The sequence below is a fragment of the Thermobia domestica genome, chromosome 1, assembly GCF_964235325.1.
Source record: "Thermobia domestica chromosome 1, izTheDome1.hap1.1, whole genome shotgun sequence".
Classification (NCBI taxonomy): domain Eukaryota; kingdom Metazoa; phylum Arthropoda; class Insecta; order Zygentoma; family Lepismatidae; genus Thermobia; species Thermobia domestica.
The window spans coordinates 147,979,608-147,992,678 of NC_137454.1; the positions used below are offsets into that span (position 1 = coordinate 147,979,608).

Genomic DNA, 13,071 nt, shown 5'->3' on the forward strand with positions numbered 1-13,071 from the left:
CCAGTAGATGTCAACTGCTAGAAGATGTTGCTGCCATCTAGTGACGCGATGTATAATTTCCAGTATTCTACATATCATTGTTTCAGCATCAGAAAATGGAATATGCACAGCCACCGTTAAGTCATCGTTACCCGCGAAGATGTTAAGGTGTTAACTCCATTAACTCAGCGAGACAATCGATCTAGTTATTTGTTGCAAAAATGTAACTCAAAAATTGTTTTCATTCGAGTTATCGTGTGGAGTAACGGACGGGCGTAAGTCGTTACTCGTGAAGATGTTAACGGATTTATTCCATTAACGTACTCGGCAGAGACAACTGTTCTATTCCCTGTTCAGCGTAAGCTCTTAACTCTGGTAAACAAAATATTTGTATTCTTCCGCTTGTCACAAATACGATTGACTAGTCTCACTCCCACTATCACTCCCACTTCCCACGGGGAGGAGCAAATTATAACGTGCATTTTGACAATACTGTCTCGTGTTGTCCAGATACTTTTAGCAGCAGCAGAAAAGAAAGAAAAAACTCGGGAGATTTAAAAAAATTGAATTTCGCTGGTAAACAATTGTTACCTAGTGAGTAAAGGTTTACCTTGGTGTTTCACCACAACACTCGAGACTCGCGGAACCGGGATTCATGCTAGCCGTCTTTCAGGCTTGAAAGTAGAACACTCGTCCACAGTTGAATTAGCGCCATAATTACTGTGCATGCTTAGTGTTTATTTTTATTGTTTCATTAACCACACTCGATTGCAGTGTTATTAGATAATCCGTATTATATTTTTTTTGTCATTTGTAATAATGTAGTAGTTTTATATGGAGCTTCATAGTAAAAGTAATAATCAAATCATATGAACTATTTTGCGGAGGACTGCAAGCGTCGGTAGGCTAACAGCAAATCAGCGAGATTTAGTTTCACATGGCTTTGTTTATCGCAGTTTAGAGCTTAGGCCGAACAAGGTTTAGTTATTTATTTAAAAAACAACAGAATTCAAAATTTCGCTTTCGTTCAAGAATTATCATGTGAAGCGAGAACAATCTTATAAGGCCCACTTGGGTAATCCTAATCATAAATGTGCAGTATGATAACAATAATGAGTATAAAACAATTTGAAAAGGAGCCCAACAACGACCAATCTTTATAAACGGGATACTTATTCTTGACCCTCTTGTTCGTGCATTTCATCAAAGGCTTCGAAAAGCTTTCTTGTGGCTAGCGTGGGCGTCTACGACAACTGCGCAAATTCCGGGGGATAACTGGGAGGGACTGCTCCCCCAATAATCCGATTTTGAATGTGTGTTTTTTATTTTGGGGGGGGATGTGATGATTTGTGTCCGATTGCCACAAAAGAAAGTGAGATGAAATTGATGTTTCCCTGCATAAGCCTCAAATCTGCCCGCCTCCCAATGTTGAAGACAACTCTGCTCCCAGATCCTTCACAGGATTGTTTTTCTCAACTTCACAAATATTTTGAGCATCGCTTAACAAAAACAAACAAAACAAAAAATGGTCTTACTTGTCCTCAATGTTGAAGACAGATTTTCACTGCTGTCTACGACGATCTTCTTATCTAGTTTGGCTCCATCTGGGATAGCGTTGAAAGCGTTACAGTGGTTTGGAATCCACCTTAAACTGTAGGTTCGTGTCTCACACAGCCTCGATGCTGAAAAGGGATGCTAAACTTTAAGTTTCCGAACTACAACTCTATACATCACACGAAGTTTCCATGTGAATGTCCCGTGTCTCGATTTTATTACTAGGGTAACCATATTACTGACTTCAAAAAATAGGACATTTGTCTAAAAGAACGTGGACCGAAATAATATATATCTATATAGCCTAATTACTCTACACTGAAAATAGCTTATTGCGAACTTAAGGCATGGCCTATGATGGTTTCAAGTTGATGAGGTGGTTGTGAGACTAATAAGGAACATACTATCATACCGTGCAATGGTTAAGAATTTATATAGTCTATAATGTAGACAGATATTCTAAGAGCTTTAAGAAATATATTATAAATTTTAACATATCGCAACCCTTTTAAATCCACAAACATGTTGATTCAAAGCTCTACAACCTACGCTGTTTATTTCTGATAAACTCAATGTTGCCAGGTAAAAGGGAAGAAAAATAAAAACGCTCTTACGTTTTCCCTATATTACTAAATACAGTAGGTCAGCTTGGCCTTCCATGTTAATAGGCAGAATAAGTTTCTTAAACTTGTTTTTATAAGAAAAGATTGGAATTTTATTATTGTCAAAAATCAGGTAAAAATAAATTTTTTTCACGTGTTACTTTATATGATGGTTCATAAAGGACCCGAAAAAAGAGGACATTTGACTATTTTCTACAAAATCCGCCCGGACGCCTTCTTAGAGTCTCAAAAAGAGGATATGTCCGGGTAAAAGAGAACGTCTGGTCACCCTACTTATTACCCATACCGTATTTCAGAAGGAGTAGATTTTGTGGAATTCTTCGATTCGCCAGTTTTTTCGTCTAATTTTGCTAAATATTTACTCAAAGCTATTTTCGAAATATTGGTTTGCATCAGATACATAATTTGGAGCTTCAGGATGGGGCAGTTGTACTCAAGCCCCACAGTTTGAGAAATATATATATACATTTTAATCAATAGTATAACAATTTACTAAAGAAAAACGCGAATATTTACTTACATCGGAGGATCATTTTTAACTTACATGGGTTGTACCGGCGCATATGATTTTTAGAGAGACGGGAGGAAGAGCGGAACCTATACCGCAGCTCCCTCTATAAAATCCGTTGCGCCGATACGTCTCAACTCTGAAACATAGTTATTTAGATAGACAGGGTACTAGTTCCTCTAATATGTCTTTAACCGTCGTTGATATCTCTCATAGTTTTCAAGCTAGGGAGACTCAAAGTTACAATTTTCTCGATTTCGGAATCCCGTAACTTTGAAACAACGCGTTTTTCGCCCTATCTTCATATGTACTTTTTTGTTGTTTAGATGTGAGGATTTCATCAGTGGATGTTGGCTACATAATAAAGTCCATATAATAAAGTCAACACGGTGCGACCTGGGATCGAACCAGGGATCCCAAGCACCGGAGGTGAACGCTCTACCACTGAGCCACCGCACCGCCTACCGTTGTGGTTGAAATATACTACTACTACTACTTTCGGTGTCAACACTGATTTCCATCAGCCCTTGTAGTCAGTCTAACAGCAGTTAAATTTCTGTATATCTCAGATTTTGAGTACAGTTCCAAAAGTTCACTTCCATAAACTGTAAAAGGCAGTGATTACTATGCTCATTACCACAAATTAAACGCAATTTTTGAGTTGTATACACCCAAACTACTAGGAAATGAGGACCATGCGCTATCAAGGAATATACTTGAAAATTAAATACGACAAAAATAAAAACGGGATGATAATCGATACAAATGTAGAGGATCAATATGACATGTCCGACCTTTGCCAAGTATGGTGGAAGAAGTTATTTATTTACTTCTTCTTGGCCAACCGTTAAGAGCATTTATAAATACATATGTTACTTTGTTATGCGCATCTGGTATATTCAAATTCACGAACGACGACGAACTGAAGGGTATAAAGATACGATTGCAAATAACAACCGTAGTCATAATAAACAACGATGAAAATAGTGGGGAAATTAGAAATGACCAAAAGTGAATAGTTTACATCGCTCATTTCGAAATCCAGCTAGAAGATTAAACTTACAAGAAACGACAAAATCAGTGAAATTTGGCGTTATACCAAGCATAGTTTGGAGGGGAAAGCGAGCATCCCCGGAGGGGATACTTCAACTGACTTCTTTGGGGGGAGAAAATGTGATTGAGGGGGAAAATCCCCCTCATCTCCCCCGGTGATTCGCACCCTGAGTGTACATCGGGCTTGATCCATACACTGATCTAAATGGAGTAGCCAGACGAAAAGTACTATGAGAATAAGCAGCAGTTCTTCAAGTTGGCAGAAACCAAAATGATTGTAATTTGAAGGACGTTATGGCATAGGATTGGTCAGAGTGACTTCCTCAGCTAGGATATGAGGTGTAGAAAGCAACAGGAAACTACCACATTCGTTTTGCTAGTTTGTCGCAAAACGAAAAATGAAATAAAAAGTGTGCAGTTATCGTTCATAAGACAAAGGTAAAGCAAAAAAGGTAAAAATATTCCTCAATTTTTACCTCGGGGATTGGGACCTTCGGGGAAAAAAAAACTATTGAAGGAGGGGAGACGAAAAATGTCAGAACACACATTATTCAATTCTTATGCGATTTGGCAAATCGGGATAACAAGAACTGATTGGAACGCAATTAATAATAGCGAAATCGCATAATGTAAGATAATCTTAAGGAAATCAACGAAATATCTGTTTTCACACCTATTATATAATATTATATTATTATTATTATTATTATTATTATTATTATTATTATTATTATTATTATTATTATTATTATTATTATTATTATTATTATTATTTTAGTGTTGTGCCGATCACATAATTTGTACGTGCCGAATTCAAGAAAACACTTTTTACAATTTCAGAGTTTGGATGTCTTCATACCGTCGGTGGGCTACCTCAAGCTGGCCTGCACAAAAGAAACCTTTACATTATCATTATTTATTTCAAAGTCTCCATATTTGTCACCATAGCTTCATTATTACTCTATTTACAAAATTGATATTGAACTTATTTTTCGCCATATAAAACACAAACCCAATAATAATAATAATAATAATAATAATAATAATAATAATAATAATAATAATAATAATAATAATAATAATAATAATAATAATAATAATAATAATAGAGCACTTGAACACATTTTGTCCATGAACTAATATCACGTTCATTTCGGTTACCCTGTCCATATAATTTCTAAAATACTGAGTTTATACTCGTAATTATTTTATTAAACCAGGAGGTATAATTTCTATACTTTAAATTCACAAAATGTTAGCCCTTCATTGATATTGACGCAAATTACTAGGAATAGATTATCTATTTTTGATTTATACAAGGTATCCACAAACAGATGTTATGACGCAAAATGCGTCAATGAAATTTTGAAATGTGTCGTGAAACACAAAACTGAACGAAAAAATTGCATAGAATGTGTTCAATCTGTATACAAGAAGAGCACATTTTAATCAAGATTATATCGGAGTGAAAAGAGGAGATACGATAGAATGATTGGGAATCGGGGTGGGGACATACCATGAACTATCTCTGTGAAGATTCTAATTCCTTGCAGTGTTGCCAAATGAGACGAGAAATTTCCCGTCTGGTCTATAAAACAACACGAAGCCTCGTAGGGAACACTACTTCACCCAAGTGTAGATCTGGAAGACTGTTTCAGTGTTAAATGATTCATAATATAAAACTCTAAATTGATTACATTATTGTACGAGTGCCGGGAAAAAAGCGTTTATCAGTGATTCAAGATACCCAAGTCATTATATAATATAAAATACTCCAATAATAAATATGGTTTAACTGTTGATGTATCAGTCCCTTCGTGGACCTCTTGCGATGGAAAGGATTCTGGAAACTTCCAGATGAAGTTAAGAAATGAAATAATGGCAGAAATTTTGTACATAACTTTACATAATAAGACGAAATCAGAAAAAACTTTTCGAGAATCGAGGTAAGACGAGAAAGAATTCGAGAAACTAGGCAGATGAGACTTCTACAAAATTAGAGTAACATAACAAGACGAGGTTAGGAAATCTTATTTCTCGTCTTATGAAAACACTAGTTTCTTGACACTGTAAGAAATCGAAGTACTTTAGATCGGACTCCCTTCGTTTGGAAATGCTTACCTGTGTAATGAATCAATAATTATAAATTTCTTGCATAGATATATCCGTAATCCTAATCCTCAACCTATTCCTCTGCTCCAGATAGTAATTACAAGTTTCTCATTTGAACGACAAGAGAAATAAATTGAGCACCCTACCCTTGGCTAACTGGCTTGCTGGCTCCAATTATGCGTAAACAATTTCAACATTGGATCAGCATGATAAGGTAAGCTACCTGCGGACAGAACACTCGAACATGAGACATGTTATGAACCATGAAGGGATTCGATTTACGCCGGGTATTAGATATCCATAGAGAATGAACGGTAAGGGACAGCGAGTAATGACTTGTTGGTGTGAATGGTAATCCCCCTCCCTCAAAAAGAGGTTCCATCTTTGCTCTTATTCCTATACTGAATCCAAAAGTACTATTATCTATCACTTCTTATTACAGATTCGATTCCCGGCGATAGCTCATGTGGTTCCGATCCTACGTTAAGCTGTAGGACCACGTCTCAGTAGCCTCGCAGCTGAAAACGAGAGTAAACTGAAGCTCAAATGTATGCTACGTATGCTATAGGAAAAGTAGAAATGCAGAAAAGCACCCTTTTTTGGAGGAGGAAATCGGAAATTTTCGCGTTTTTGACTTTCTATGATTTTTGTATTCAAGTGTTACATTTCTTTTTCCTGTAGTGAATCCTACAATTAAAAAAAAAAAAAAAAAAAAAAAGTGCTCTTATAACTTTCACTACTTACTGTATGAGTTCTATATTCAGTTTGGGGTAGCCTATCTTTATTAGTTTTGGAACTGGAACTTTACTGGTGGCTAACAAGTCTAAGTTATGCAACCCAATATACCACAAGATTAATGTTGATTTCCTAGCCACTGTATCAAGTTCCTAAGAGTTCTACATCTTGTTGCACGTGTTGTGCGGGTTGCCTACTTCAAACTGGCAATCAAGAAAAAAGTATCATAAATCAAGAAACACATACAAATCCATATTTGTTTCGGTATAGTATTTCATTTACATTTTGTTCTCTGATCCGGAAACATTTTATTGGGTGTTTCAGATATTCTATCAGAAAGTCTAATGGAAGTTTAGTTTATAAATTAAAGAAAGTTCTACATGACTATTTTCGGTATGTTGTTAGTTTGACGGTAGAAAAGTTAATTAACTACAGAATATATTTTCTTATACTGTGTAAATCTATTCATAATACAAAATCATCTCAGTCTGTGAGTAACGCTAATTGTTAATAATTAACAATTGCCGCACCGCTATATTTGCTGCCTGCCTGTCTTTATTTGAAAATGGAAAGTGATTATGCTGGCCATAAACATTCTTTACTGTTTATTATTAAAGCAAGGACTGTATTAAATGTAAATAAGGTTGCAGTTACTTATATAAAATCCAAAAGTATTTATTCCATTTCAAGCACATTATAACCTATTAACTAAGCAACTTGAACACAGTATATAATCTACAGACAGTTGTTACCGTTTATCTTTAGGATATTTCAATATTTAATAAGCTTGGTCGCCAATCCGTATGAAACTTCCATTAAACACTTCCACTTCCATTAAACAGGCTGTAACCATATTTAGACAAGAACTTTTAAGTAAACACAATTTTAACCTATAACTTACAGCGAGCCGAATGCTTGCGGGAGCAACTAGTTTATTTGAGTTGAGTTGATTTGTAGTTTAGCGTCCCTTTCAGCAGCGAGGCTGATTAACGTGGAATCCGAACCACATGAGCTTCCGCCGGGAATCAAACCCGGGTCTCCCACGCCCAAGGCTCGTACGCTAACCGCTTAGCCACGAAGGAGCTCAACCAATCAATCGAATACTGATACCGAAAAAGAAAATATATATCGAATTAGTCACTGCTCTATGAAGCTGATCAAAAATTGCTTGATTTTTGTCTTTTCTTCGTATATAATCGTGACGTTCCGAATCTAGTGTACTGTTGCTAAAATTCCTTCTAATGCCTGACTCATTCAGTAAAGTTAGTTCAATAGGAGAACCAAGTACACGCTGATCTCATTTTTCTTATTTTTCAATGTGTGTGAAGAGCAAAGTTCTTGCGACAGTCTGGCTTGGCTGTTTCAGTTCCTGTTTAAGAACAGTTTCAACCGATCCCTACAACCTTTGGTGACTGACAAAACAAATGCGGAAATAAACGGATCATATTCAGTATTTGCATTGGCAAATATCAAATAAAAACTTACAAAAAGATGATTTTCAACTAACTTAAAAAGTTCGTTACTGAATTCTCTATGTCTGTGTGTGCATGTGTGTCTGTCTGTTATTTGCAAATTTTTCAATTTTGAGTCCTCCATTCGATGGAGCATCAAAAACTATTTAAAAGAAGTGATGGAATTTTTCGCATTACTCTTACCATTCCCGAGATATTGGCCAAAAAAGTTCCAATTTCAGGAGATTTAAGGAGCCATATCTCGGGAACCGTAAGTCATAGAGAGATGATATTTGTGTTGATCTATACCAATATTGATTCAATAATTATTGCGTCATTAGTTTATCAAATAAATTTAATATATAATTTCATATACAACGCGAAAAATGTTAATTCTTTTTAAATTCGTTCTGGCAATGCTCTTGAAGCATTTTCAGCTGGTTACAAATGTGATATATCTTCTAGAAATATTACGTTCCTAGCCCATTGAGCTATTCTAGTTCTTAGAAAAGCACATGTTAAACTGAATGACAGGGATCAGTGCATTAACTTCCAGCTTTCAGCTATTTTTTTTAAATTCCCTGTATCTCAGTAGTTAATTTATAAAACTAGATTAGTGCGGGAATTGAACAAGAACAAAGTGTACCAGAGACACACTACCCATACCACTAAAAGGAAAACATATTTCTGTCTTCACACCTTTTTTTTTCAATCTACTCCAAACGAATTTACTTTTACTCATTTACATGTTTTGTTACTATGCGGCAAAGAGATGCTCTAAAGCTTAAGATATTGATATTTTCATTTCCTTATATAACACCGATGTTATGAAGGAATGGACCTATTCTTTACGTGGAATCTGAACCACGGTAAGATTTTAATCCTGTGCAGTTAGCGTGTGCATAGACTGTTATACATGATCACTTCGCATAGAAATGTCCATTCCCTAACACGAGATTTCATCTCCAAGAGAATTGAATTATAAGGAGCTTGAAAATGTACAAATTCAGTTATACAGTATATCATACATTTCTTAATCTAAGATTACTCCGCATTTTAAAACAATTTTTTTTTAACAAAATACATCTACAACACATGTTGGGTTATTTTCAAAAACTACTAAAAAACTAGATTAAAAATCAATCTCTTTTAGTCTTGCTCGCTAAAGAGTCCACTGATTTTGCGAGCGTTCAGGGCTAAAGCGGTCGGTGAAGAAAAAAGTAAAGTTAGAACTCAATGAAAGATTATAATTCTGTTCAGGAAAGAAAAATCTCATATCACATGTCGCGAAAGCAAGATGAACCCATATTTTTTAGCAGAAAATTGCTACAATGAACATCGTCTTGAATTCAGAAATATGCAGTAGTTTTACGTATACTTGAACTGGTTATGTCTGACAGATGCACAGTTGGGAATGTCCAACTACATGCGTTATCGAAAAGAGACCTGAAAGAATTAATGTTTTTAACAAAAAGGGTTTTGTTCTTGATCTCAAAATACGTCAGCTTGTCCTGAAGCCCAGCAATTTGTCAATGAAGGAGTGTTTCATAAAGTTGTGAATGTTACGGGGTGAAAGTGCATCACACAGATATCTCATCCGATAAGATATCGTTGAAATTTGCAAGCAGATGTATAGGGTATGTTTTAAAATAATCTTTAACATGTATATTCAAGGAATAGAGGAGGAAAATTAGTGAAGATGACCGTGAGAGCAGAGGATGAGAGAATTTCACCATTCAGATAGTGCTCCAGAGATTTTACTGAAAATTAAATAATTTCAATTAAAATTAAACACTTCCGGGATCCACTTCAATGAAGATGCTATAGCGAAATTTTCAATTTCTAAAAGATATATAATTTATTTAATGTTAAAACTACATGAATATAACAAATTAAAATGTTTGTTAAAAATTCTTTGTTTCATTGTGTAAGAAAACTACCCTCGCTGTAAACAGCTACGGTCCGATTACCGTCAATTCTGTCTGCCAACAGATTACCCTTAAAGTTTACGGTATTAGTGTTAAAGTTATGGTAATAGGGCATATATCCATACGCGTATGACCTATAATCATAAATTTTACAGTAATACCGTAAATTTTAGAGTAATCAGTTGGTAGCCAGAATTGACGGTACGGTCAGTAAATACGATCGTAATTGTTTACAGTGTAGGAAAGTCGAGTAGATAATAATATAATCTCCAGATGCAAAATATTCATATTTGTATAACGTTTTTAGAAAGGAAATATTCAAGCTGAATTACGTCTTCATGAGTTATCCTTACTGTTACAATATTAAATTATATTCGAAATTCTGAAAAAAGATCTTCTAGGTTTGCACTATTTTATTAATTCACTACATTTTTCGTCCCTCGAAATTTCGAACAATATATTCAGAAGAAAGAAAGCAAAACTACCTAATATCAATATGAATTAACCATTATTCTGTAGTACCAAGTTGCCATTACAGAATAAACATTTCGTTCTTCTATTGCAAAGAATAGAAGGCAATAGAATAATCAAAAAAGGAATTATATTTTAAAACGAAGTCGATCAACTTAAGGAAACTCATGTGTGTGTGTGTGGTGCTTGTGCACTATTGGAATCGAATTTGTGACCATGTAATGCGCACACTACGTCATTAAATTATTGCGATTCATAAACTTTTAAATATAGACATCGTGGTGTGATCTTCCTAATCGCGACATGTCCGGTCCGATCCTCATGCGTCAGACCAACCAAAGAAGATTTTACTGCTGGTTACGTCTAAAAAGTGCCTAAATAGTGCGTGATCTCGGGTTCGATTCCCGACGGGAAAGATTTAAAAATTTAAACGTTTTACTATGGTTCGGATTTCATCTCAAACTGTAGATTCACATCTCTTATAGATTGGGCCTGAAAAGAGGCGCTACATTTTAACAACCACACAAAAATCATCTTGCATTAACGTTGCCCACGAAACGAGACGGAACTTTTTTTTTTTAATGAAATAGGAGACAAGGTAGAGCTCTTCCAATGAAAACAGATAAACTTTCCGAGACAAGACGTCACTTTCAAGACTGTTGAGACGAGATAACCCTAATTCTTGTTTTTCAAGCAGCCCTATCTTCCACCAACGTAGTGATGGAAATTCCATCTATATATTTTTGTTAATTATTCGCTAACGTAATGAAAATAGTATGAAAAATATATTTGAGTACACATATTTTATATATATATTAGACATAGTACTTACCAAGTAGGAAAAAAGTACAATCAAGTTGTCCTATCCTCTCGTGCCGGCTTTTTCGTGTGTGAAACTTATGGAAGAGAGAGAGAGAGCCACTGAGAAGTTTCGCTCGGCAAGGCTAACTGATGCAGTGTGACTTGTGGACGTTCTCACGTGTGTTAGATAAACTCTCTCGCAGAATAAAAGGAGGCTGCGTATGTGTGTATTTGTGTGTGTAGGCAGAGATGAAACCACGCCCCCTTATACTGTCCGAGACCAGTCAGTTGTTAGTTTGAAAGAAATAGAAAAAAATAAACTTTCATCAGAATAGAAGCACATTGGGTAGCATCAATGATGATTATTCTGAAGAGAATTCGACAGGCAATTAGTTGATGGAGTTACCTAGTTACACCCACGCTCACACACGAAAGGGAAAAATAATCTTAATTCACACTCCCGTCATCAGCAACAGCAGCTTTGGGAACATTGTAGTATATTTCTCACTTTTTTTTTTTTTTTCGAAGCAACCCTTGCCCTGAAGATTGATTTAATTAATCCTTCCTGATATCTCACAGAGTTCTTTATTTATCCTCACTTTCTCTCATTTGGTCACCGACGGAATTCATTTCTTAATTATATAACAGTAGTGAATTAATGCATTTAACCATCGTTGCCGAGTCCATTACGTATAGGGAGATACGACTCATGAAATGAAGCAATTATATTACAATAGTAATATACCTAGATAATAAAGTTACAAAAGCAGTGTTCAAAGTGGAAAAAAATAGCAGAGGAGGTGTGTTTTTATTACAATTTTGACTCGACATACCGGCTATCTAAATATTGAAATACAGTGAGGGTATGTTGCCTAAAATATTGCATTTCTGTTTACATAATGACTAGAAACCATGGGAGAGCTTTTCCGTAATTACAGGGAAAGGGAGCATAGAGAGGCTTTGCTCCCTGCTCCCAGCTTTCTGAGAAAAAAATCTTTAAAATCCTCTTATGTTGTATTATAGAGAATTATACATGAAAATGCTCAAAATCCGAGATTTTAAATGAACATTTTTAAAACAGTTTCTCGCAGGACAACTTCCAGACCCCCCACTCTACTGAGGAGTATTCCAAACCCCTGGAGGGAAATTTTGGCCTCTCATTGTGCTCTACTAAGATAATAAGAAAATGTAGCGAAATCCATGTCATGAGGATTAACTTTCTGATAAATGAATTTATTGGGGAAGCATGTAAGAGAGTTGCTATTAATTTTTACTACAAACTTCTCTATATTGAAAATATTTAACTTCCATTAAGTAACAATATCAAGTTGAATTATCTAAAAGCAATCGCCACAAAGATCTAAATATTAGGGATACGCTCAAGCACACTATCATCGCACACGTATTCACAGTGTGATCCAATTATCAGAAAGACGCAAAAATACTTTTTAATGAAAACAACATATTTTTTGATTGCATAAACTATATTCTTTCCCTCGTAAATATCGGCCTCAGTTATATATTTCTTTATCATTATAGGCGCAAAAGAAGTCCCGATGAACTCACAACAATGCTTTCCGATTTCAGTTTAAACGAGTTGCCTCAATATAGGCCTATTTACTTTTTGTTTGGATTTGGCCCATGATTCATTCCTTTCTGTCATGGGACCCTTTTCTGTAACCAATACAACCAACACGAGTTCTTGCGCAGGAGCAAGGGGTGAACTTCTTTGTAGACACCTCATTTTAAAAACAAAGGTAGGAAAAATAAAAATGTCTGTTGACAACGTAGAAATTATTTCAAAATAAGAAATTAAATATTTAAGGGCAAAGCTATTCGTCAATTACTGTGCATAA

General features: G+C 35.3%; 1 protein-coding gene across 1 annotated transcript in view; it reads right to left on the reverse strand.

Moving 5' to 3' along the window:
• Nucleotides 1-11,406, reverse strand: part of ImpL2 (Ecdysone-inducible gene L2) — a 175,010-nt gene extending 163,604 nt beyond the window's left edge. The window contains exon 1 of the mRNA XM_081764295.1: nucleotides 11,247-11,406. The gene's annotated coding sequence lies outside the window, so the exon portion shown is untranslated. The remainder of the gene's footprint in view (nucleotides 1-11,246) is intronic.
• Nucleotides 11,407-13,071: the final 1,665 nt, after the last annotated feature.